The sequence below is a fragment of the Anser cygnoides genome, chromosome 1 (assembly GCF_040182565.1).
Source record: "Anser cygnoides isolate HZ-2024a breed goose chromosome 1, Taihu_goose_T2T_genome, whole genome shotgun sequence".
Lineage (NCBI taxonomy): Eukaryota > Metazoa > Chordata > Aves > Anseriformes > Anatidae > Anser > Anser cygnoides.
Genome location: NC_089873.1, coordinates 97,446,234 through 97,469,156, shown reverse-complemented (window position 1 = coordinate 97,469,156; position 22,923 = coordinate 97,446,234). Strand labels below are relative to the sequence as shown.

The 22,923-nt window shown below is 44.2% G+C and overlaps 1 long non-coding RNA gene across 5 annotated transcripts; it reads right to left on the bottom strand.

Moving 5' to 3' along the window:
* Positions 1-3,889: 3,889 nt before the first annotated feature.
* On the bottom strand, positions 3,890-22,853 carry LOC106037809 (uncharacterized). 5 transcript variants are annotated; one of them, XR_010834193.1, is made up of 7 exons: positions 20,772-22,853; positions 19,814-20,165; positions 19,094-19,274; positions 13,371-13,568; positions 11,226-11,436; positions 4,894-5,114; positions 3,890-4,021 (listed from the first exon to the last, which is right to left on the bottom strand). It is a non-coding gene; the product is annotated as an uncharacterized lncRNA (long non-coding RNA). The 5 variants fall into 5 exon arrangements; XR_010834189.1 differs by adding an exon at positions 18,428-18,554 and having other exon boundaries at positions 3,893-5,114; XR_010834187.1 differs by having other exon boundaries at positions 3,903-4,021; positions 4,355-5,114.
* Positions 22,854-22,923: the final 70 nt, after the last annotated feature.

Below are 22,923 nucleotides of genomic sequence, written 5' to 3'. Positions count from 1 at the left end.
AATTAATAGGCTAAAACTGAACCCAACAGAGAAAGAGAAGCTGCTGAAATGCATTGCTCATTTAGCATTGTTGCTTGAAAGCCAGTGAAGGTTATTAATTCTTAGATCTTTGGTGAATAATGCCTCCTTTATATGTTTAGTCATCCAAGAAGTAAAGTGGTGTACCAAGGGTTGTTTAGCTACTGTGTCTGACTTAATCTTGATCCCACTGTGCCTACTAAAAATGTTAGGACATAGCTGCATCTATCTTTTTACCATCTCGCCAAACTCCTGCAGTCTCTTATTAGATCTTCTTCAGACACTGCTCAACCTCAGCTACCAAAATTTGTCTCATTATTTCCCAGGACGTCTATGGGCCCTTTCTGTGTAAGTACACTGGTCTCACATCCCAGGAAAATTAGAGGATGGTTTTGTACTTCGAAAACTTAAGTCATGCTCAGCATTAGACTACAACTGTATTCCTCTGCAAATAAAAAGTCTAGGAAGCATTTGTTTCAACTTCATTGATCTTAAAACTGATTTTAAATCCTGTCTTTCCTGTCACTTCCTTCAACTTTCTATTGTACAATACTGCCTGTCTGTCTCGTAGCAGTGAGGTCATCTACATATCAAAGAAGTTTGAGCAGGACGTGTCATTTCACCTAATCCTGAGAATTTCACAACAGTTTTTGCAAAGACATTATAAAAGAAACAGAAGAAATGGTAAACCTTTCTGCCCTCTCCTGTGATGTTAAGTGGCACTGGGATTCTACTCTGTAGGGTTTTTCTTGAAGTGTAAATGGAAAATTGCCATGGCTTAATAACTTCATTGAAGTTATTAAAATTGTTTAATTATATCCAATGCAACCATGTGTTTTTGTAAAATTTATGTATGCATTCTAGTCATAATCTCATGTCTTTTTTATTATTATTTGCTGGTATTTTACTTTTCATTTTCTGGAAGTTATTGGATCTACTGTGAATTCTATCTTTCTCAGTTCCTTACTTACTTTTTTATTCTTCATGGGTATTAATTCTATAGAAGGATCAAAGATAGGACTCCTCAAAGTGCCAAAAAAAAAAAAAAGCTTTGATAAACATCATTTTTTCAAATTTGGATACAAAACCATTTCCTCTAATTTTTTTTTAAACTTCTTTGCAACATCTTAGTGAACCCAATCCACTTACACCATCCCTGACTTTAAGCACATTTCTTTATCTCCTCTGTCACTGCGTTAGGGACCTAAGAGGATTTGTTGCTTTGTTCTGAACCCAGTGCTCATCACATTTTTTCACCAACATTTTGGTTCTGTAAAAGGTAATGACCTAACAAACTGAAGTAAAGCTTCAGGTAAAGCAACATCTCCTCCTGAAACAAATGTTTTCATAGACTTTACAAAAGAATTTGTTAATGGGGAGATATATAAAGCTGAGCAGCAACCCTTTCTCAATGTGTATACACTTAAGCACAGGCAACAGCATTATATATTTTTCTGAGGCTCATACCAGACTTCATATTATTTAAAATCTGTTATCATTTGCTGCACAATGTTTAGAAAGCAGTTGCTCCTTTCTTTCATGATTTCAAATAGTTCCGTATCTGTTTTTAACTGCAGTGAGATATTTACTGCTCCTAACATGATTTGGAACCTTGATAAATTTACTTCAGTTCCAAATTACCACATTCCTAAATGAGAATAAAATTCCTCATCCATCTTTCTTTAAGTCCCTTTGAGATACATCATAGTTCATCTTTATTATTAGTCACTGCTGAACATATCCATGGTTAAGGTAATTACTGTACGTGATGAAGACACTGTTTGAGACGTCTCAAATCTGATCCTTTTCAAGTCTGGTGAGACAAAACTCTTTCTCTTATTCTATGACACTTTGTCACACAGTATCGCCTAATCTACCCCATGTTCTTATCTTTCCTCTCTACCACACCCTCTGTAAATTCTCCCTGTCACAGCCATTGCCTTGAACCTATATGGTCCCTTCATTTGACCCCTGTAGCCCTTAATAATCTTCTCTGACCTAGCCGTAATAGAAGAAACAAAATTTGCTGTGGCTCTTTTATAGATAAGAGTCTGTTTATTAGACAGTCTCTACCTCAGAAAGTATGACATCTGCAAACTGTTGGAGGCTGGAGGCGTATTTGAAGGAAGCATCTTTGCTGTTTCTTCTCTCACTACTCTCCACCCCAGTTGTTGGCCCCTGAATAAAGTGGACTAGATGGACCTTTGGTCTACCCAAGGATGGTGACTCTAGCTGCCAAACAGACAGTAATGCCTGTTTCCCTGCCTTTCTTTCACTAATTTGAAACCCCCTTTGTCTTCTACCCAGAGGCAAATTTCTGGAGATTGAACTATCTTTGTAGCTTCTGTCTCTTTATCAAAGAAAGTCATTTGGGGTGAGATAGTGAGCTGAAGAGTCCTCATGACAGGGACAGACCAACATTATGACCCAGCAGAACAACCAGCACACTGGGTAGGTATCTTTGCTAATGCAGTGCAATTTTAATATAACTTGCTCCATCGGTAGGTTTCCAAATCAACACAGCATTTCAGACCAATCAGAACCTATTCTTACAGCAGCTGGCTGCAAACATATTTCTTCTTCAATTTTTGGACCTCCCAACTGTTATTGGGCAGCAATATTTAAGCAAATGCTGCTTTGTACAGTGTATTTAACCAACGGCATCTGCGATGCCTGTGGTGCAAAGGACTGCTTTGAGCTGCAGCAGTATTAGGGCTAACAGCATTCGTCCAGGCTTTCCCACTTAGCAGGAAGCAGTTGCACAGCCATACGAGTGAATTACAGGCTTATCATTCCTTATCAAACATCAGCACAGCCATTCAGCAGAATCCCCGTATTCCTGTAACGAGACCATAGAAAAGTAGTAGCTTGAACTGTACTGTGTATTTGTGCTTCCCCTTATTTATTGCCCCTGCTGCATGGTTATTCAACAGGTGCCCTTTGAATAAGGAGTGCGTGGCACAGAGATGACTGGAAGGCAAGGCAGTAGAAAAGAGCAACACAGGAAGCAGTTGTGCAGGGTTTATTATAAAGGGCAGCTAACTGATTCATCAGTGCCCTCCCTAGCAAGCCATGCCATATAAATGCTATTTCAAAATTAGCCTTGTGGAATAAGGATTAGTTGGCAACGGTACGCATGCTTGAAGTGTGAATATGTAATGTCTTCTCTCCCTAAAGAAAGACAATTTTTTGTTCCCTCCAACTGCATGGTTTCAACTCAATTTACAATGTGTGCCCCAAGGCCATTTTTGCAGCCAATTCTAATTTAGGAGAATTAGCAGGATTTTCATTCCCTAGCATTGGACTGGCATTCTGGCTCGGACTCTCACCCAATGCTGGAGAAAGAAGGCAAAAGAAATCTTATAACCCAGTGTAATAAGACACTGCAACGGCAAGAAATATGAACCAGGATTGCCTCCTTTTGTAGGTCTTGCAAGGAAAAACAGCAAATTTGCCAGGCTACAGATTGCTGTGCTAGCATGCAGTGAGGTTGAAAGAGCATATGGGAGAAATGGCTGTTTGGCTGTGGTGCACCTATTGCCAGCCCTGTCATTCAGGGCTGTGGAGACGAGATAAAGGTTTATTTTAGTGCCCTGACAGCTGACAGGAACTTGTCATATTGCAGAAGCTGCTGAATCTCACTCGGGGAGAAGGAGAGGAAGGGAAGAGAAATCAAAAGCAATCACATACTTGGTGCGTGCTAGTCTAATCTCCTGGGGGCAAGAGATAGGGTGAGGTTTCTTGTGTATTCTGTGTGTACAGCACCTTTGACAAAAGTGTACTAACAAATGCAAGAAGTATACAGCAAAAGAAGGTGCCAGAAGAATCTGAACTTTATTTTATGTTGTACTCATTTTTCAAATGATGTGGAGAAAGCTATTGCTCTTGGGTATGAGCAAAGCTGATCTGGGATTTCTCTGTGACTGTCCAAAATGGAGAGGAACCTGAGCTAGCAGGATCTTCTTTGCAATGTTCCTGACAAGAGTAGGATTCATTCCCACAGCTCCAGATGTGGAAGACAAGGAGGAAGGAAGGGGAGAAGGAAGAGGTAGGTTTTTTTAGAGAAAATCTTAACTCTTCCTGCAAAATTTGTAACAATTCTTAGGCTGAGAAACCAAACAAACAAACAAAGAAATAAAACCCCATGGCAATGTTTTGATAAAAACTTTCTGCAGAGAGCAAGTATTTTTTAAGTGCATGTAGACAAAAAAAAAAAATCCCACAAAACGGTTTTGTCTACATTGTTGAGCAAGGTCCCTCACTCATCTTCCTCTCTATCTAGATTAGACACGTGATTTTAGACACATCGCCTCTACTGAGTCTTCCAACAACCTACCTTTACTGCTGTCTTCACTGTTAATTGCAGGTAGTTCATCATACAATGTCTTTTAAGCTAAGGCAGTGCTATGTCACTTCCCCTTCCAGTGAGCATGCAGACTTTTTCCCCACCAAAGTCAGCAGAAGTGTGTCTTGAATCGTGCTCTGCATCTTATCATATCAGGCCTATGGGCTCCTAGTTCCCTGAGGCAGGAGACCTCCTTTAGACAACATTAGGTACAATGGTAAGCATACTGCTGCAGCTAGACAGATGTGTCAGCCCCTTTCTTTTGTTAATACAAGTGCAAATAAAAAGAAAAATCGGACCTGGAATTCAGTGGCAGTCAGGAATAAACTGGATTCAGATTCAACAAGCAAGGCATTTGAGTCAGATTTATGTGCCTGCCTTAGAACATAATGTCCCTAAAAACAGAACCTGGATTCACTCCTTCTCATTGACATAATGTGTCAATGACACATCTTAATGTGCCACTGGTATCTGATTGTTCCTCATGTTTCCTCTGGCTCCACACAATAAAACACCTTTTGAACAAGCACCTTGCCATCTTGGAAGCTGAATAAACTCAGTCTGTGCTTGAATCGCTGCAGGAGTGTAGGGAAGAAGGCAAAAGAAATCTGCCAGCATGGCTGAGAAGCTTATCTTGCCTTGGCTGGGTTCACTTTGGTTTCCCTCTCCAGCTTCTTTCCGTCAATCGCCGTACTAATGTATCCCCAAGGGTGCTGATCCCAGAACAATATGCTACAAAGATGATTACAGTCTAAAAAAGAAAAGAAAACCCTGTCACCATGGATGTTATGGGTTTCAGCTTTTCACATTTAATCCTTTAATTGGTCTTTCTGGCAAGAAGAATTTGATACTTGGCTTTATTGCTGCATGGATGAGCCCTATTGCAAATCCCATTGGGATGAAGTTACAGTCATTTGGCAGTAAGAAGATCCTTAGCAACCTCTCAAAAGCCTACCCAGAGGGTTCCTTGTTGACATCACAGTTTCGGTGTGATGTCATAAAACCTCCTAGGAAACAACAAAAAGAAGGCTTTAGGACCTCTGGATGCTCGATGAGACCGTGGCTAGCCCTTACCCTGCTATAGTATGTATCAAGAGCTACTTTAAAGGAGAGTTTGGGTCTTGGCTTGCAGCCAGAACGCTGATGAATGCAGAATACAGAACAAGGCTGAACAGCTGTATGCACAACAAGAACAAATATTTTAAAGATATTGAGTGTGGGGGACAAGAGAGAGAGAGGGCATCATACTGGGGTGTTTGGGGAGGTCTAACCTAGAAAGTCTTCACAATTTCCTTTTGCTTTATGGACAGTCCTACAGGCTACCTTCTTGCTGGTGGGCAGATCCAAACAAGGGCTAATCTGAGTAACAGACTCTTTGGAGGGGAAATTTATGTCCTATGGGAGCGTACAAGTTAGATGCCTTGGAACCTCGCCGTTAAGCATCTCAATAAAATTTAATCTCCCATGCCCCAGGCCAAGAGCAATAGCAGCTTTTTCGCATTCAAAATGAGCAGCCCTTGAGGTATGAAAGAGAGAAATGACTTAATTTAGAATAAAATGAAACATAGGAGCTCTGATTCACAGTCCTATTTAGTAACGACTGGGAACTTTTTCTTCTCTAATAGAAGGGGAAAGACTTAAGTCATTGTAAGGAGTACCCCTCCAAGAAAGGAGAATATTTTCTTCCAAGTTTAAAAGTTCCTGAATTGAAAGCTGAGGATTTGGCCCTAAAAGCCTTCCTCGAGTCAGTCAATTTGTGCTGATGTAACTAATGAGGTGTCTGGATCTCACGACCCATTGTCGTGGTGTATGTGCAAAGAGAAGAGAGCAGATTAACACCTATCAAGCTAAAAATAAAAGCGTCACCTCCGAGGTTGGGCCTATTGTGCTTATTGCAAGGGGTGGGGTAGGATTGGTAGAGCTGTGCGTCCATCGTGGATGTCACCATGGCACACCCACGCCAACATCTCCACGGAGACACAGCACATTTCTAGCTCCTGCATCACCAACTTGTTGCCAAGGAAACAAGAGGATGCAAAAAAAAAAAAAAGAAGAAGAAGAAGAAGAAAAAAATCTCAATGACATTCAATTTTCAGACAGTCAAGAAACCCCTGAAAGGGATTTTAAAAGTGCCTGAGAAGGAAATGGAAATTGGGCTTCTAATTACAGATTCTCAACCAACTCTTTTTTATTCCCCGGTTATTCTGTCTGCTCACGTCACTGTCTTCCTGCCATTCTCTGTCTACAGAGGTACGAACGCCAGACATCAGTGAAAAAGAGCTTTCCTGGAGTGAAGGAGGAGAGGAGGGAGGGAGAGCGGGGGAGAAGGTTACTCGATAAAAGCAACAGTGGAGATTCCATAACTGAGGGAAGGGTGGTGGACAGAAGCTGCAGAAAGGGAAACGTGGAAGAAAGGCAGAGAGAGAGTGAAGATTTCTGCGAGAAAGGGATGGGTGCAGTTGGCAGGTGGGGGGTGTACATATGCATCTCTACACCCAGATGCAGGCGTATTTTTATATATGCAGCTGAAAAGGCACATGTATATACAAAGGTATGTCTAAATCCACTTTGGATAGTCAAAAACCTGAGTTGTATAACCCCCCTCCGCCCAAATTAATAAGTTGACTAAGAAATCAAGCAATTAAACATGGAAACATGTCTTCACTCTCTTTTTTTTTTTTTTTTTGATAAATTATAGCGCTACATTTACAGGCTTCCTCCACAACCACAACCAAATTTGCATCCTTTCTTAAATGACAGCCAGCATTTTCATTCAGCTGCCTGACTACAGGAGCTCAGGCTGTAAGGAAAAGTAGTAAATGTAATGAGAAGTACAAAAAGGTGCTGTGAGCTGGCAACCCTGGCGGTGCACATAAACACGAGAGCACACAGAAGAAGCATTAGATACACCTGCTACAAAGTGCATGAGTGATTACAAAGAGGATTTGTTGGGTTTTTCTGCACAGAGATATGGCCACCAAGGCAAGCTGTACAGGTATTGTCAAAGTGCAGTGAAGCCAGATTCCACCAGCACTGAAACCAACACGGTCCAGAATTAGCTGTCTTGGGGAATGAGCATGGAGAAGATGAACTGTTTGAGTAAATATGTGCCTATCATCTTACTTGAGCATGGGAGACAGGAAAGGTTTCATCATACGGTAACACAAAGTGGCACGGATGTTTAATGGGTATCTTTCGTGGCTAGTAGTACTGCTTGCATTTGCCTCCCCAGAGCCTTCTCTTCTCCAGGCTAAACATCCCCAGCTCTCTCAGCCATTCTTCATAGGAGTGGTGCTCCAGCCCTCAGATCAACTTCATGGCCCTCCTCTGGACCTGCTCTAACAGACCCACATCCTTCTTGTGTTGGGGGCCCCAGAGTTGGATGCAGCACTCCAAGTGGGACCTCACAAGGGCAGAGCAGAGGTGGACAATCACCTCCCTTGGCCCGCTGGCCCCTCCTCTGGTGATGCAGTCCAGGATGCAGTTGGCTTTCTGGTCTTCAAACATGCACTGCTGGCTCGTGTCAAGCTTTTCATCCACCAGAAACCCCAAGTACTTCACCTCAGGGATTCTCTCGATGAGTTCTTCTCCCAGTCTGTGCTCATGTCTGTGATTGCCCCAGCCCAGGTGCAGCACCTTGCACTTGGACTTTTTGAACCTCATTAGGTTCACATGGGCCCACTTCTCAAGCTTGTCCAGGCCCCTTTGGATGGCATCCCTTCCCTCTATTGCATCGACTTCACCACTCAGCTTGGTGTCATCTGCAAATTTGCTGAGGGTGCACTCGATCCCACTGTCTATGTTATTGATAAAGGTATTAAACAGTACCGGTCCCAGACTGCCTCCGATCTTCACCTCCTTATTGAGTTCATCTGCACTGGTGAAAGAGAAGCCTCTACATACTTTAAGGCAGATTGTCTTCCCCTTGCTAGAAGCAGGTGTGCAGGAGGATGCCAAGCACTCCTCTCCAAACTTGTGTGGTGACAGTCTTGGCAGTCTGATAGCTTTTCCTAAGGTTCCCATGACATGAAGTGATGGGTCCATGAATCACTGTTGTGGAGAACACCAGCCTACAAGCAGATGCTGCGTTCAGATTAGCAGAAGCAAGTCCTGGCCATCCAGGACTAGAGTGACAAAAGCGAAGATCATGGAAAGCAGCCTCTGCTTTTTGCGCCCCACTGTCATGCTGCCCTGTAGACTGAGCCCTTGTCCATGCAGGCAGACCACAGCTTGGGCACATCTGAAGAGGCCACGTCATCCCACTGAAACTGGAAAGACAAGGGGTGCCTGGTACTGAGAGCTAAATACGTGTAAGAAATAGGGAAGCAGAGGCACTGCTGTCAAGATGAAGGGGAGGTCTGAGTCGAGAAGAAGACAGTAGAAGTATTTTCTTCTCTCTTCAGCACATGAAAGGGACTATGCTATTTCTCTATCACACGGCTCAGTCAAACTTTTTCTCTAACTTATCCAAAATGTTACCATTTCTCAACATGGTTAAAAACACTATTCAGGTGATGCTTTTAGCATACAGTTTAGAAACTCAAATTACTTATATAATAATAAAAAAAAAAGGATGGAATGTATTCTTTAAAAAAATGTATGTTTATATCACAACTTCTAGCTTCTGAATCACCAGTGACATGTTCATGTTTCCTGGAGGGAAGAATATTTTTCTGGTAACTTACTGTTTTGAATGAATTTATCATAAAATACCAAACAAGTGTCATTAAAATTTGCTTCAGGCAAAATACAAGTTCTGATTTATTTTTTTTTTCTGTTAGCTCCAAGTGCTGTTCATCAATGAACTGAACACTCACTCCAATTGACTCTTTTTTCAGGGACGAATTTTATATGTTATATTTCTTTAGATATTGTTTTGCATCTTCAACACCTATTTTAAAAGCATAAGTGTTTTGAGTGAAAAAGTATAAAAAAGGTCTAGGAAATTCCACAATTTTTGGAAAATATTTCTAAACCACTACAGTGGTTTCTACTGTATATAAAATAGAACCAGAGATTACAAATTATCTAAAATACATAGACACATGGATACATATATATACGCTGTGTTATTTTATGTTAACATTTTCATTTTGTGTAACAGACACATATTGCATCTTTCTCCTAGGACACATGGTATGAATTTCCTCTCTTTAACATACACAGTGTAGGCTCTCTTTTTCCTATGCATATGTACACATGCATACATACTATAACACATCGCATCCTTTCAATGCATGTAACCAGTGCAATCTCACCCTCTAAACACAAACAAACAAATCTTTTAGCATAAACCCAACTACACACATCTGCAAAATGAAATCTTTCAAACACAGGCCCCGAAAACACAATTTTATCTCCCTCTAATACATACTGTCGTTCCCTTTTCTAACACAATGTAATATCTCTCTCACTCACTTTCTTTCATGTATACAGACACGCAAACAGACACATACAGTGTAATCTTATCTCTCTCAGATTCAACTACAGTATCTACGTTATTTTCAAAATTGCATAAACACTTTCTGCCTGACATTTTCATTTGTAGACTCCATCACTCAAAACTACTAAAATGCTTGCAGAGATGGGAGGATGTGGAGGGAAGTCCTTGATTATACAAATGCCTATGTGCTCACATAAAGAGGCCTTTTCTGGCAAGACTTTCTTTTACAATGGAGAAGATGTTATAAGTAACACTTCCACTTTATTGGTTATACAGTGCTTCTTGTTATGATATTACACCACCAACAAATAACAAGAGAGTCAACTTGATAAAAAAAGTCTGCTAGATCATAAAAACAGATTTTTTCTGTGTTGCTATCGTTGTCAAATATTTCATTGATATGCTCAATGATATGTGCTGCAAGCAAATTACAATGTGCAGTTACACCGATATTTCCTGTGACATATAATACACTGTAGGCCCTGAGATTTCAAAAGAAAAAAAAAAAAAAGAAAGATGTATAGAGGAGGTTCCACCTCCACTTAAGCTATTATTTCTACAACAAAAGTCTACACTTAAATCACTTGTATTAGCAGGATTGTTCTAATGGGAATATTAGATGAATCTCTGCCTTTGTGAGCTTCCTTACACAATGGAGAGTGATAACAGTAAGAATTAGGGTATGCAAGACAGAGCACTTCTCTTGCATGTCAGTGATTCAGAGCCAGGGCAGTTAGCTGGTAGTTTTGGGGGGACCTGGGCAAAAGAGCGCTTCATATCCTCATCTGGATTTCCAGTTTTCGAATTACCTTATAGCCAAAACAAATACCTTACAAAAAAAACAAAACAAATTACCTTATAACCAAAACCAAATTAATATGAAAATGCAGTGAAGGACCTAGAGCTAGTCAGTGATGCTACACACTAGCTAAAGGGGAAGTTTGGCAGGGCTATGTTGGGCTACGAGGAGCTTTACTACAACCATAGTGGAGGCTTTAAAGGAAAACTGCAGAGGAAAAAGTTATTAAAAAAACAAACAAACAAACAAAAAACTCAGAAAACCAGCTTCAAAGTGTTTGCTCTAAATAAACACCCTTGAATAAATACACCTATGGTCACTAACATGAAGTAACTTTCCACAATCCCCAGGAAAATGCTACTTTCACATCTTAAGGGGGATTTTGCCAGAGATTTTGGACCAAAAGATCAGTACGGCTTAAAAAGCACCTCCTTGGGCATAGAGGGAAGGGAATACCTTTGTGGAGCCCAAACTTACAAAAGACAGGCTCCACTGAGTGCTTGGAAAAGCAAAAATATCTGTACTACTATCAGGAGAAACAACAGGAGAGGTTTTCCTTTCATGCCCTGTGACACTGTTCAGATTAACAATATCATGCTTTGAGAACTCTATCTGCTTACCTGTATGGGTGCAGGGCCACGCGGCTCCCATCAGGAAGCCTGCTGAGCCAGGACCAGCTGGGATCACAGGCAACTAGAACGGAAGGATGAAGGCAAGTCATGGGAGAGACACCGGATCCCATCTTAGGAGCATGAAAGCCTGGAGCTTGAAGAGCTGTCCTCAGAGGTACGAGGGTGGGATTGTGGTACACCTGGCCTCTGGCTGTGACATCTGTGGATAGTACAGGTACATTGTATAGATTGAACAGGTCATATGAAACACCCATGCCCAGCAGTATTCTGGCCCTTGTTAGGCTATAGTCCCATTAAAAGTCTGAAGCAGTCATTCCCTGACAGTGTCAGCAAAGCCTTCAGCTACCACACAAATATCTAAACCCCAGCACATGACAAAACTAGACTATGTCTAACCACTTTTGACAAGACAGAAATTGACTCTAATCTACTGCAGGAAGCACATATCACCACAGAGCTTGCAAAATCCATACAGTGGAGTGTTAATGTCAGCCTCTTTCTGTCCACAGAATTGATAGAGCAGGAGCAGATGCACTGCAAACTTCCCACACACGCCACATACTCGTGTGCCTCTTCCCCCCTTGCCCTCTGAAATAGATGTGAATTGTCCACGATCCCATCTGTAAGGCTGTTTACAGCACTGGCATGCTGTATTGCATTATTGCACTAGAGGATAAGAGAGCACTGCACAAGCAAGACCTAATCTCACGGCCCTTGAGGCAGGGAAGCATCCCTAAGTCCCCTTTCTACAGTGAGAAACCCAGGACAGCTGTGTGGAGCAACCATAAGCCTACTACGGCACATGGACTTCCTGACACTGCAGCCTACGCTGCCCTGTCTGCTTTCCTGAAATATCTGATAGCCGCCTGGTCATCTGCTGCATAGAAAATATTCCCCAGAAACCAGACCAGGAGACTTGCTCCGCTGTTCTCAGCAGCTCCAGACTTTTGTAATTCTCCCTGGCAACATCAAATATCCTGACATTAGGAACCATAATTATTTTGAATGCTATTTAGATGTCATTCCTGCTTGAGGAAATTTGGTAGGTCTCACGCTGCTCGACCGCATGAGGACTGTTGACCTTAAAACCCTACTTGGTGGTTGTGAGGGACATTTATTTCTTAGCATCACCTTAGCTTCAGCAATCCTCTGAGGACCTGCAGGGAAAAGTCACTTGTGACTTAGTGAACTTGCCTGGAAAGCTGTCTGCACAGCATTTCCTTGTGGTGCTGTCTTGGCCACTGTGTTGTCACTAGGAACAAGCCCTCTTTTTCTGCACTGCTGATCAAAGAGTTTGCCACAGGTCACTTGGTCAGCAGTGCCATTGTCATTGCCATCTCCCTCTCAGTTGCTTCCTGACCTTGCTGTTGTTCCTTCGAGCCTGAGCAGAGGCCCTGCTGTCAAACTTTCTAGGTAGATCTCAGTGTGGACTCCTGCAGCTCTTCCATTTTTATCTCTAATGAGATTCACCCATAGAGGCCACTCCATTGAGTATTCAGGAGAAAGCCACTAATCAAGCTGACAGACAGCCATGTGACAAAGCTTCTTCCTCTCTCACTCTGTTCCACACTTTCCCTCTTCTTTTCTGTCTAATCAACCTAGTTATCTATCTTTGTCACAATAGCAGTTAAGTAGCTCTTCAATATTTCCGAAATAGAAACAACCAACATTCTCCTTCTTTTAATTTTTTTTCCTTCACAGGCTGTAGGAGGAATTGTTCAATTAGTTTTTAGGTGGCGTGATTTGTTTTCTTGTTTATACACATACTTGTGAGTGGGTGTTTTATAGATGTGTGTGAAGAGCTCAGTGGGGGAGGGCTAGGCTGAAGAACCAAGCTGTCTATTTATTTCTGAGAGTGAAGAGATGCATGATCTTCCACAGCTGATGGGGTATGGACATAGCATAGCACAGCCCCTGTCAGTAATCTGTCTCCTGCCTTTAACTCAGCCCCAACAACAAATCTGGGCAATTGCCACGGAAAGAAGAGATTTAATGGGGGAAGAAAGAGGGAAGAGCAGTAATTGCTTCTGACTTGGCTACTTCAAGATCACCTGCCCTGGGTAAACAAGATAGCCCCCCCACTGCCGCCTGAACATCTAAACTGGAGGCAAATGCTGTAGAGAGGGTCAGTACCTTTTATTAGGCTGACATCTATGGATGGGGAGGAAAAGAGCATTGAGGCACACAAGCTTCTCATGGGTTTGAAGCAGCAGCGGAGTGAAACACTGTAGATCTTAGCAGAAACTTTGACACTGACAGTGCTCTGAGACACAGCAGAAGCAGTTTCTTGGACAGTCTGCTCTTCAAACAAACCATTGTTACAAAGTTTCCCTGAAAAAAAAACATTTATGTCATAAAGTACAAATATCCTAAAATATTTTGCTCCCATCAATGACAGATACTCCAATGGCTCCTAATAACCACATTTACTGGAACAGCTTTCATCCTTTTAACAGCTCTTCCTTTCTCCATGTACCATATGTTGTGTGCGGATTCTGTAAACAGAGAGAGCCGGAGGCAATACTGAGGGTCTTCTGCCATTTTTGAAGCTAACTACTACTCAAGGGATAAAATAGTACCAACCATGATGTCAGGAGTTTTGCAGTGAAAGGACATGGCAAAAGAATGCATATAAGTTGGGAGAAGGTATTTCCAGCATCGGACTCACTGGAACAGTGCTACCCCTATCCATATTGCATGGCCATTTGGGGACTTCATGTGACGCCGGGATGACTGTTTTCAGATTTTAGGGTTAAGTGGTATGAAAGAAAAAAAACTACCTTTGCTCACCCTAAGGCAGTCTGTGCCTAAGTTTGTCCAACTGCATACCAGCCTTTCAGCATTGACTTGTGACAGATTTCTCTTATGTTGCTAGCAGTAGAGTAGTAGATTCCTTGCTCTAAAGCCCTTCCTTAAACGTACGTGTACACAGGAGCTGGGACAGAGGAGAGAGGCGAAGGTACTGGAAGAACCTGCAATGCTCATTTTGCAAGAATACAAAGAAAGACAGGAGAATTGCTGACCCAGCTGGATGCACACTTAAGGTGCCCACGAAACAAAAAGACTTCCTCTTTAAAAGCAACAACAGATTTAGGGATTCCTTAACTTAGAAAGCAGAGGGGAAGAAAACATGCACTTCAGCTGTAGTACAGTTACAACGAACCATCCTGAAAAGTCATTATATTGTCTCAGCATCAGGATGTCAGTGGAAAGTCATTGCATTTCTGTGTGAGATTGGTTTAAAATTCATGCTATTTTATATATATATATATGTTTATATGTATATATATATATGTATGTGTGTATTTTTAGTGTTGTCTGCAACTCTGAAGACCAGAAGTCCACATTTACATAAATGAAATCTTTTATTATCGTGTAATCCTCTGATTCCAGTGGCTGTGGATTTTAAGAAACACCTAAGTATCACCCAATGCACAGTGGTGACACTGCTGTTCCCAGGATAGGTCTGCTACAGTGTTTGTATTAATGCATCAGCACAGTTTCCCTTCTATATGCCATGTCCTTTCCTTTAAAGCTGTAAATTTCTGGACTGCTGAGGTCCTTGCTCTGGAAGGTTTATGAAACATGAGATCTGAAACCATGTCAAAGTTTCCTCCCTACAAGGGAGACCAGACATGATGGGAAAGTAGCAGGAGTTGCACCCAGCATTTATCTCAAATATAGGCCTTTATGCAAGCACTGGAGGAAACACTTCCCAAATGACGCATGCCAGAGGGTCTCTACTAGCCCTTCCAGAGGAGGAAAAGGCTCTCTTGCTCGGTATCTCTTTCCCTGTTCTGCTTCACCAAAAGAAAAGGCTGCATCTTTCACCAAATTCAAGCTGGCAAATCCCAAGGCAGACAGCAGACAGCTCTCTCTGTTTGCTGGCCCTTATGTGACCAACTTACATAACACCACCAAGTGATGATGCAGATGCTAAAGATGGCAAGACGTTACAGCGTAAACAAAGGCTCCTGTGGCATCCTGACAGCTCCACCTCTTGATTACTGCACACCAAAGGCAGGAGTGAGAACAGCATGGCTCTATCCCCATCCCACTTGAACCCCCAGGTAAGATGGTTGATGTGTGCATGAGATCCGTACAGCACATCAAAACCTCTCCTCTGAGTACCAAACACTGGAACAGAGACCAAAAAGCTGTGAGCACTGTAGGCTCTGGTGTCCGTACAGCATCACCAGTAATCACATGGACATTTCAGATCCACTATCTGCAGCAAAAGCAAACAATGCTAGATAATGCGGCAGTGGGTCTCCTGAAGAGCTCTCTGTGCATTCCCCAGAGTGGGGAGAAAGTCAGAAACCAGACAATCAACAGCCGGGTGGAGCACTGCCTGCACCCCCAGCCCCCTTCCCTTCCCCAGGCAGCAAGCAAAGGAGGGCGAGTGCTAGGAAGGAGGCAGGCTGGCTCCCCGATGTGAGAGCCCTGCTCATAAAACTCAATTAAGTGGATTACAGATGAGCTCATTCCCAGCGGTGGGTCACATTCCATTAGAGGCAGGCTCGATGCCAGGCGGACTCAGCGCTGCTCGGATGGATGGCAGCATGGGCTGCCCCACCGCTTACCGTCTCTGCCTCTGATCTCACCGCACCTTGCAGGATTTCCTGCCCCGTGCCCTGCCACTGCTCGGCAGGCTCATTGCTCACCCCTGCTCGCTTTCCCTGTGAGATAACCAGGGACAGCATTCGGTCTTCAGGAGAGACAGGGGCAGCCAGGCTCTCTGAATACCTGCGGTTTCGGGGAGCGATGTGGGAAAGGAAAAGTGCAAGGAGAAAGAGTCAAGGGGAACAAGGGGAAGCTGAGCAGAAAGGGAGGGTCTGTGAAGAATGATGGCAGAGTTCAGGCCGAGACAGGGGAGGATGGAAACCACCAGACCCATAAACTGGATCAGTGGTATTTTATGTGGAAGTGAGAGCAATCAGAGCTCTCAGCTCACTAGTCCCAAAGGCTTTTTCACGGCATAGGTATAAGATTACAGCATAGTCTGCTGCATGGATGTATATATACCACCTACAGACACTGCACTCCAGCATTCATTAACGTGTGTGTGTTTGTATATCGGGAACAAAGGGTGTCAGAGGTGGATTTGTGTGTGGGAATAACTGTTTGGAAGAGAAAGTGGGGAGGGTGACGAGAAGGTGAATGAACCTGTGAAGGGTGAGAGTGTGTGGGCGTGAAGGCAAGAGAAAGCTGGATGAATGAGTGTGTGGGTGTGTAATACATGGGCTAGAGTAAGTCAAATGTTATAAGCACCTGCAGGCATTTTGCCAGATTTGAGACCTATTTTGACTTGCCTTGTGCATCCCACTTTGCTTTTCACTGTTTGCAAACGTTCCTGGCAGTGCAGCTTAATTCGTACAAATAGCAACCAACCGACAGAGAGCCAAATATGTTGTGAAATAGGCTGAGGAAGAAGCAGTTTTCTGTGCAGATCCAAGCAGCAGGGGCTTTGTACCATCTGGAACTTGTGTACCAAGTCCCAGGCAAAGGCCTACAAGGGAGATCAATCTAGTTACCTCCCCACCATTTGCCATCCCACGTGAGGAACGAATACTTCAGACCAGTTGCAGAGTGAGACATGCTGTCTGGACAGTGATCCTCATAGGGCATGGGACCCACACAGCGCAGGCATCTGCTGTTCTGGCACAGGAGACCTCGGTATCCACAACCTCAGAGAGAGCTTTCTGCTTTATCTCAGAAGAACTGAGAGGAAGACAGCAGCCTTATGTTTCATTACCTTGTGTGTGACAAGTGAATTCAGTCTGGCAGTGTGAGACAGCAGGCTTCCTATTCATTTTACCACCAGTTTACCGGGCAGTCTTGGACAACTCCCCTCACCCTCTCCACAACTCTGTTTCCTAAGCTATAAAAAACTAGCAGTAACAACACACACATGAGATCTCTTCATGAAAAGCACTGTGTAATATTCAGGTGATATTATTCACCTACACTAGCAGACAGTGATTGCTAAACCTCCTGTGCATTCATTGGCAGCAGTATCTAACCCCGAATTACAGGGGCTCCAACTCTAGGCTCTCTAACTCTGCTGTTTCCCTCAGCAGATCATGACCCAGGTTCTAGGTGTCCACCTCAGGACCTCCAGCGTAATACATAGAGCCCATCAGAGATGATGAGAGATCTCACAGTCCCTTTGGCGTGTCCCAGATTGTTCTTGCCTCTGTGCCCTTGGCAATGCCACCACCTGGCTGTATGTTGGATGTATGAGAGCCCAGGATAGCTGGGATACCAAGGTACTGTGGCCACATCCTTTCTCTCCCCACCACAGCTCCAGGAGAATATAGGGTGATATACAGCAGCCAAAAAAACTGACCCCTTGTCTTGTATTCTGTTTTTCCCTTTCCTTCTGATGGGCTTTTCTTTATCAGCATCACTCTTTCTGCTACCCTGACCTGAAGGTTATCTCTGGCAAGTGCTGTGTGAACTGTGCAGAGCTGCCTCACTCCGGTCTGTCTTGCTGCAGGTTCCTGTAATGGCTGACAGTACACTGCTATATCCTCCTGTCTGTGTGCATGAATTAGCTGGCCTTTTCATTTCACCTTCAACAGAAACAGTGACCTGTCTGTGCAAATAGCCCCCTCTCCCTTTAACTAGAGGGAAGACAATATATTGCCTCTCTGGGGAACGCAAGAGAGAAAGAGAGAAAAAAACAGAGATGCTATCTGGGTACCAAAACACAATGTATAAAAAGCCTTTTTCAGTCTAATAGTATATCAGGTCCTGCCCCAAGAGCTGCTGTTGAACCGCGGCCAGAAATGGTGTGGTTCTGCCCAGTGTGTTTTTCTCCCACCAACCCTCCCTGGCCCACCCCAGCGCTCTTTGCTCCTTGAGTGTATTTCATTCAGTGAAATGGTTTAAGGCACTGCCTGCAAAGAGGATCTTTTGTGAAATACCGCAAGTCTGCCTTCTAAACCTTCCAGCTGAATGAGAATAACTGCTGTGGTTGCCACGGCACAAGCTACACAAATATGATGCTTGTGTTTAATTACACTGAGTGGCTGAGGCCACTGCCTTACTTTGCTCTGGGATACGTTCTTTTGAAAAGCAGCCAGGTAATTCAGCTGCTGCTGTCAGCTCTACAGTGTCTTGGGAAGGGAGGAGGAGTGACAGGGAGGGAGGTTTCTGCAGGGTTAGCTATGGCAAGCAATCCTGACCTGAGGGTCTCAAAGGATGTGGCTACAAGCAGTGTAGATCCTCAAGGCAGTACCAGAGGTGACTGGCAGATTCTCAGCAGCATAGGTAAAGTTCGGTTATGATGTGGGGATTTGAGCTGGACTAGTCCTGTGCAAAAAGAGGAAAGAGAAAGAAAAGAGGACTGGGAAGGGAAAGAAGACAAAAAGGAACTAGAATGCTGATCCCTTGAGACTCCAGGAAGAAGAAAACAGAAGCAACTAGCATATTTCTCAGATGTTGGTAACATCAGGCCTCATAAATGCTGCTTTACACATCTCAGCCCTTCTCTGAGTGATGTTGCCAACCTGGCTTTCCATGATTCTGGCAAAGTTGACAGGAGGGTCAGAGGTATATTGTTACTTCACGCAGCTACTGCCTATTTTGCATGTGTCCAGAGTTGGTCGTGGGTATTCTGCCCCATATAACCCCAGAGGTGGAAACAACATGGCCACATGTGCACAGCTTTGACCTTCAGTGAATTCTGCTCAAGAACAGAGTATATTAACCTCAATGCCATGCTATGTTCGTATGGCTAGTTTCCTTCCAGGGTGCTCAGATCTCTGCATGGATAAGTGGAGATACACTAGCTTGCCTGGTCCACACCCATATACCCACAGTACAGTGCTGCCTTGCCCATCTGAACATACCTTGGGTAGCTCATTCATGAGTGATACTTTCACCTTCTTCATGGGCTCCATCTTTCACATTGCAAGCAGCTCTTGGTCACAAAACCCCTCTCATCTTCAACCAATTCCTCTCAATATGCTTCAGGAATCTTTCACTACTTCAACGAAAATCAGCCAAGCTTCACACTGACTCTATGAAGACCTGGACAAGGAAGAATCCAAAGGTTTAGTGTTTTGTTTGTTTTTGTTTGTTTGTTTTTGTTTGTTTGTTTTTTCCTGGTTCAGAGCCCTTGTATGAGAACCAGTGAGTAGCGAGTCTCTACACTATGGCTAGAACTAACTTTTTCCTAGCTAGACATGCAGTAGTTGAGGAAACTGCCAGTGACTCAGGGCGGTTTTGTTGTTACCCTTTCGGGGAGCAACCCATGATTAGGATTTTTAGAGGGGAGGCTCCAAGGCTCTGAGGTTGATACTTAGGAATTCCTGAAGAGGACCAAGTTTGTAGGGAGCAGTAATATATTTTTAATTAGATTAAGGTCTGCTTCTGGTGGGTGGTAGGAAGAGGGGATCAACACCAGGAAAGCTCTTGGTACACCTGGAAATGGATAACAGAGTTTTACCCAAATGCCTTAAGAATAAGCAAAACAAACCCAAAAAGGTTCATCAGATCCTTTTGGCCTAACATTTAACATACTTACATTAAATTTATACATGAATATATGCTGTTATATTTATGCCTACCTTTAATATAGACTTGAACATCTGGTGGGCATCAAGATCCTCAACTACAACACGGTGAATGGCAATCTCTACTCAATCCAAGACATTTTAGACTTAAGATGCTACACAATCTGCTATTCAAAGAACTGGGAAGTCTGATAGCCCTTCCAGTGCTCCCCTTCTTCCCTGCAGCACTCCCTGCTGCTGCCTTAGTTTATGCAAGACTCTTTTTGGAAGACACTACCTGAAATGGACACCAACGGGTACTTGTGGTGTCCTTTTTGTGTATCTCTAGCTACCAGGTGGACGCCATGCTGATTCCAACCAATTCACTTCACGGGCATATATACAGTTGTCACACAAATCACGATCCCTGGATTTAAAAGGTAAAGACAGCTGCATTTAACCCACTGGTCATATGCCGCAGATCCCTGGGACTGAAACTTTCCATTCCTAGGAAGATACAGCATTGCTCAGTCACCATGGTGATAAGCACTTTTCTATACGGTAACAACCATTCTGAACTCTGGAACTTACTCCTGTATGAATACTAAGCCCATGTATTTACACAGGCAGTTTGTTTTGCCTGTGAATCCCAGCTGTGCTTTGCCGCATCTCAGGCTTTTCTCCTCGCCAAGCACCTTCCTGAACACCCTGACCTAAACCCAGAGCATCTCCAAGATGACCCCGTGCTCCCCGGGGTGCCATAGGGGCTGCCACCACAGGAAGCGGCTGGGCTGACCCGCTGAATGTTTTACAGGGAGAAGGGCCAGTGTCCTTCAATCTTGCTGCAAGCCAGCTCCTTGCAGGATGCTGCTTAGGAGTCATATGTAACAAGCCACCAGGCCAGACCTCCACGAACACGAGTGCTGCTGACAGTGGCATCTCCACACCCTCTCCCTCCTCCTCTTCCTCCCCTGAAACAGGGATGCCTGAGGGGAGAGGAGTGTGTGGCTGCAGGGGACCCACGGGCACCCACCCTTAGCACATGGGGCTGCAGGGAGCCCTTTGCCTCCCAGGCGAAGGGTCAGCGCCTCCGCCCCCGCGCCGCCATCCCCGCCGCCATCTCTCCCCGCCCGCGCTCCCCCTCGCGTCTCTGCAGCCATCTCCCCTTCCCCCGCCGCGGTCACCATGGAAACCGGCCGCCATCAGCCGCCGCCTGCGCCCCGACCGCCACGGCCGCGCGACCTGCCCGCCGGGCCGCCATTTTCTGACCCGGCCTCCCCCGCCACTGCCCTGGGGTGGGCGGACGGGGAAAGGTCGGCTGGTGTCGTGCTGTAGCTGCTCCCAAACCCGTCTAGACCCCCTGCCCGTGCACATTGGTCCAGCGAGCGGCAGGGTGGCAGTGGTGGGGCTGTGAGGGGCTGAGCAATCACATCCCACTGTCACCCACTCTTGTGCTGCTGCCCCAGTTCGCGCCCTGAAAATTGAGGTTTAGGCGGAGGGTGTGCACTGCTGCTGGTGAAGCAGGGTGTGAAGCTTATGTCAGGGCTTCATTCTGCTTTCTGCTTGCCCCCGATAGCATAACTTTCAGATGGAGAAGCTCTGCAGATGTGCCACACACTACCACCACCACCAGCCGGTGCCACAAATACCTGGCAGTAATGGCCAGCACTCGCGGTTCAACAGTTTCCTCTGCCCTGTGGAGGTTTCTGTTCTGGTGAGGACTTCCCTTCCCTGGGGACTTAAACCAGGGATATATCTCTAATTTGGGATTTATTCATAATCCTATTTTGACCTATCCCCAGAGCCATCTTCCTCCCTAATTTCAGCTCTCCTGGATCTCACCCTGTTCCCATTTATGTCACTGTGTATAGCTGTTGAATCTTTCTGCTCAATTTCTCAGTAATATTTCACAGTGTCCCTAACTTGCAATTACACACCAGAGATCAAAAGTAGTGATTCTTCATACACATAAGCTTCTTCTGAGACTGTGATTTTATCCATGTACACGAAGCAGCCCTACTGTCTCAGCTCTTCTAAATCAAACTGGTGGTAGCTGCCTGTTGGCCTCCAGCTTTCCCTCTGTGTTGTCTCTCAAATGTTCTCTGCCTTTTACCCATCTCTGGCATTGACTGAACTATTTGCAGCTCAAGATATTCTTGGCTGTTGTCCTCCCAAGCCCCCACACTGAGGGTTTGCTCCCCAATATGATACAGCACAGACACTGCAGCTGCTGTTTGGCTTCAGCCAGGGAATGTCTCCCCCACACTGCCGTTAGTTAATTATGAGATCTGATGTGGTCTAATAGGCATGAATGTTCGACGCAAACCCCCTCAGCTGCAAAATGCTAGGTATAGTTGCTGGCAGCTCTCTATTTTCTGTTCCTCTCATATTTTCTTATTACACTAAATAAATATGACCCTTCCTTCTTCCCTATGAGAACAACCTATTTACCAGGCATTCAAATATATAAGTAACGAAGGCGATAGAAGTGCACGCTAATGGAGCATTAAGGCTGTAATTTAAATACACGCAGAGCCTAGGCTATTCAATCCCTGTTATGTGATGCTAGGCCAGTTCTCTAGCTCCAAGGTCCAGAGGAAAGGTATAGATTGGAGGGAGGTGGGTGCTGGGAGTTAACACTGAACTCTTCAAATATGTTGGGCATAAAGATTGCTACTGAGGTGTAAATAGCTATTACTTGATTTTGTCTAAGCATAACTGCACCCGTTCCTTTAGAATAAGCTCTTTGACAAGACATCCATGTTTTCATCACTCTCCCAGCTGACCACAACAATTAAATTGCTGTAGCCAGAAGAGGCTACAGTTGTCTCCTAGTGCAGCAGCCATCCAGAAGCCACCAAGCTGTGTAGCAGCTAGCTATGTAACTAGCTAACCAATTCACTGCTTCACGTCATTAGACCTCAGATCCGATCACGAAGTTCATTGCTCAGCTAATCAACAAGCAGAAGAAATACAGGATGAAAAAATGGGGAGAAAATAGATTGGGGGGAGAATAAAATCAGATTTCACTTGGAGTTCAAAAGTTGTTAGGATAAGGAGAGAACAGACAAAGAAAAAATGATCCAAACTTAGAGAATATGAAAGGTAAATATAAGTAGGCCTGTTCTACATTTCTGCATGCAATTTTTGCAAGTACATCCTAGTGTGTATGTTGGACCATCTCA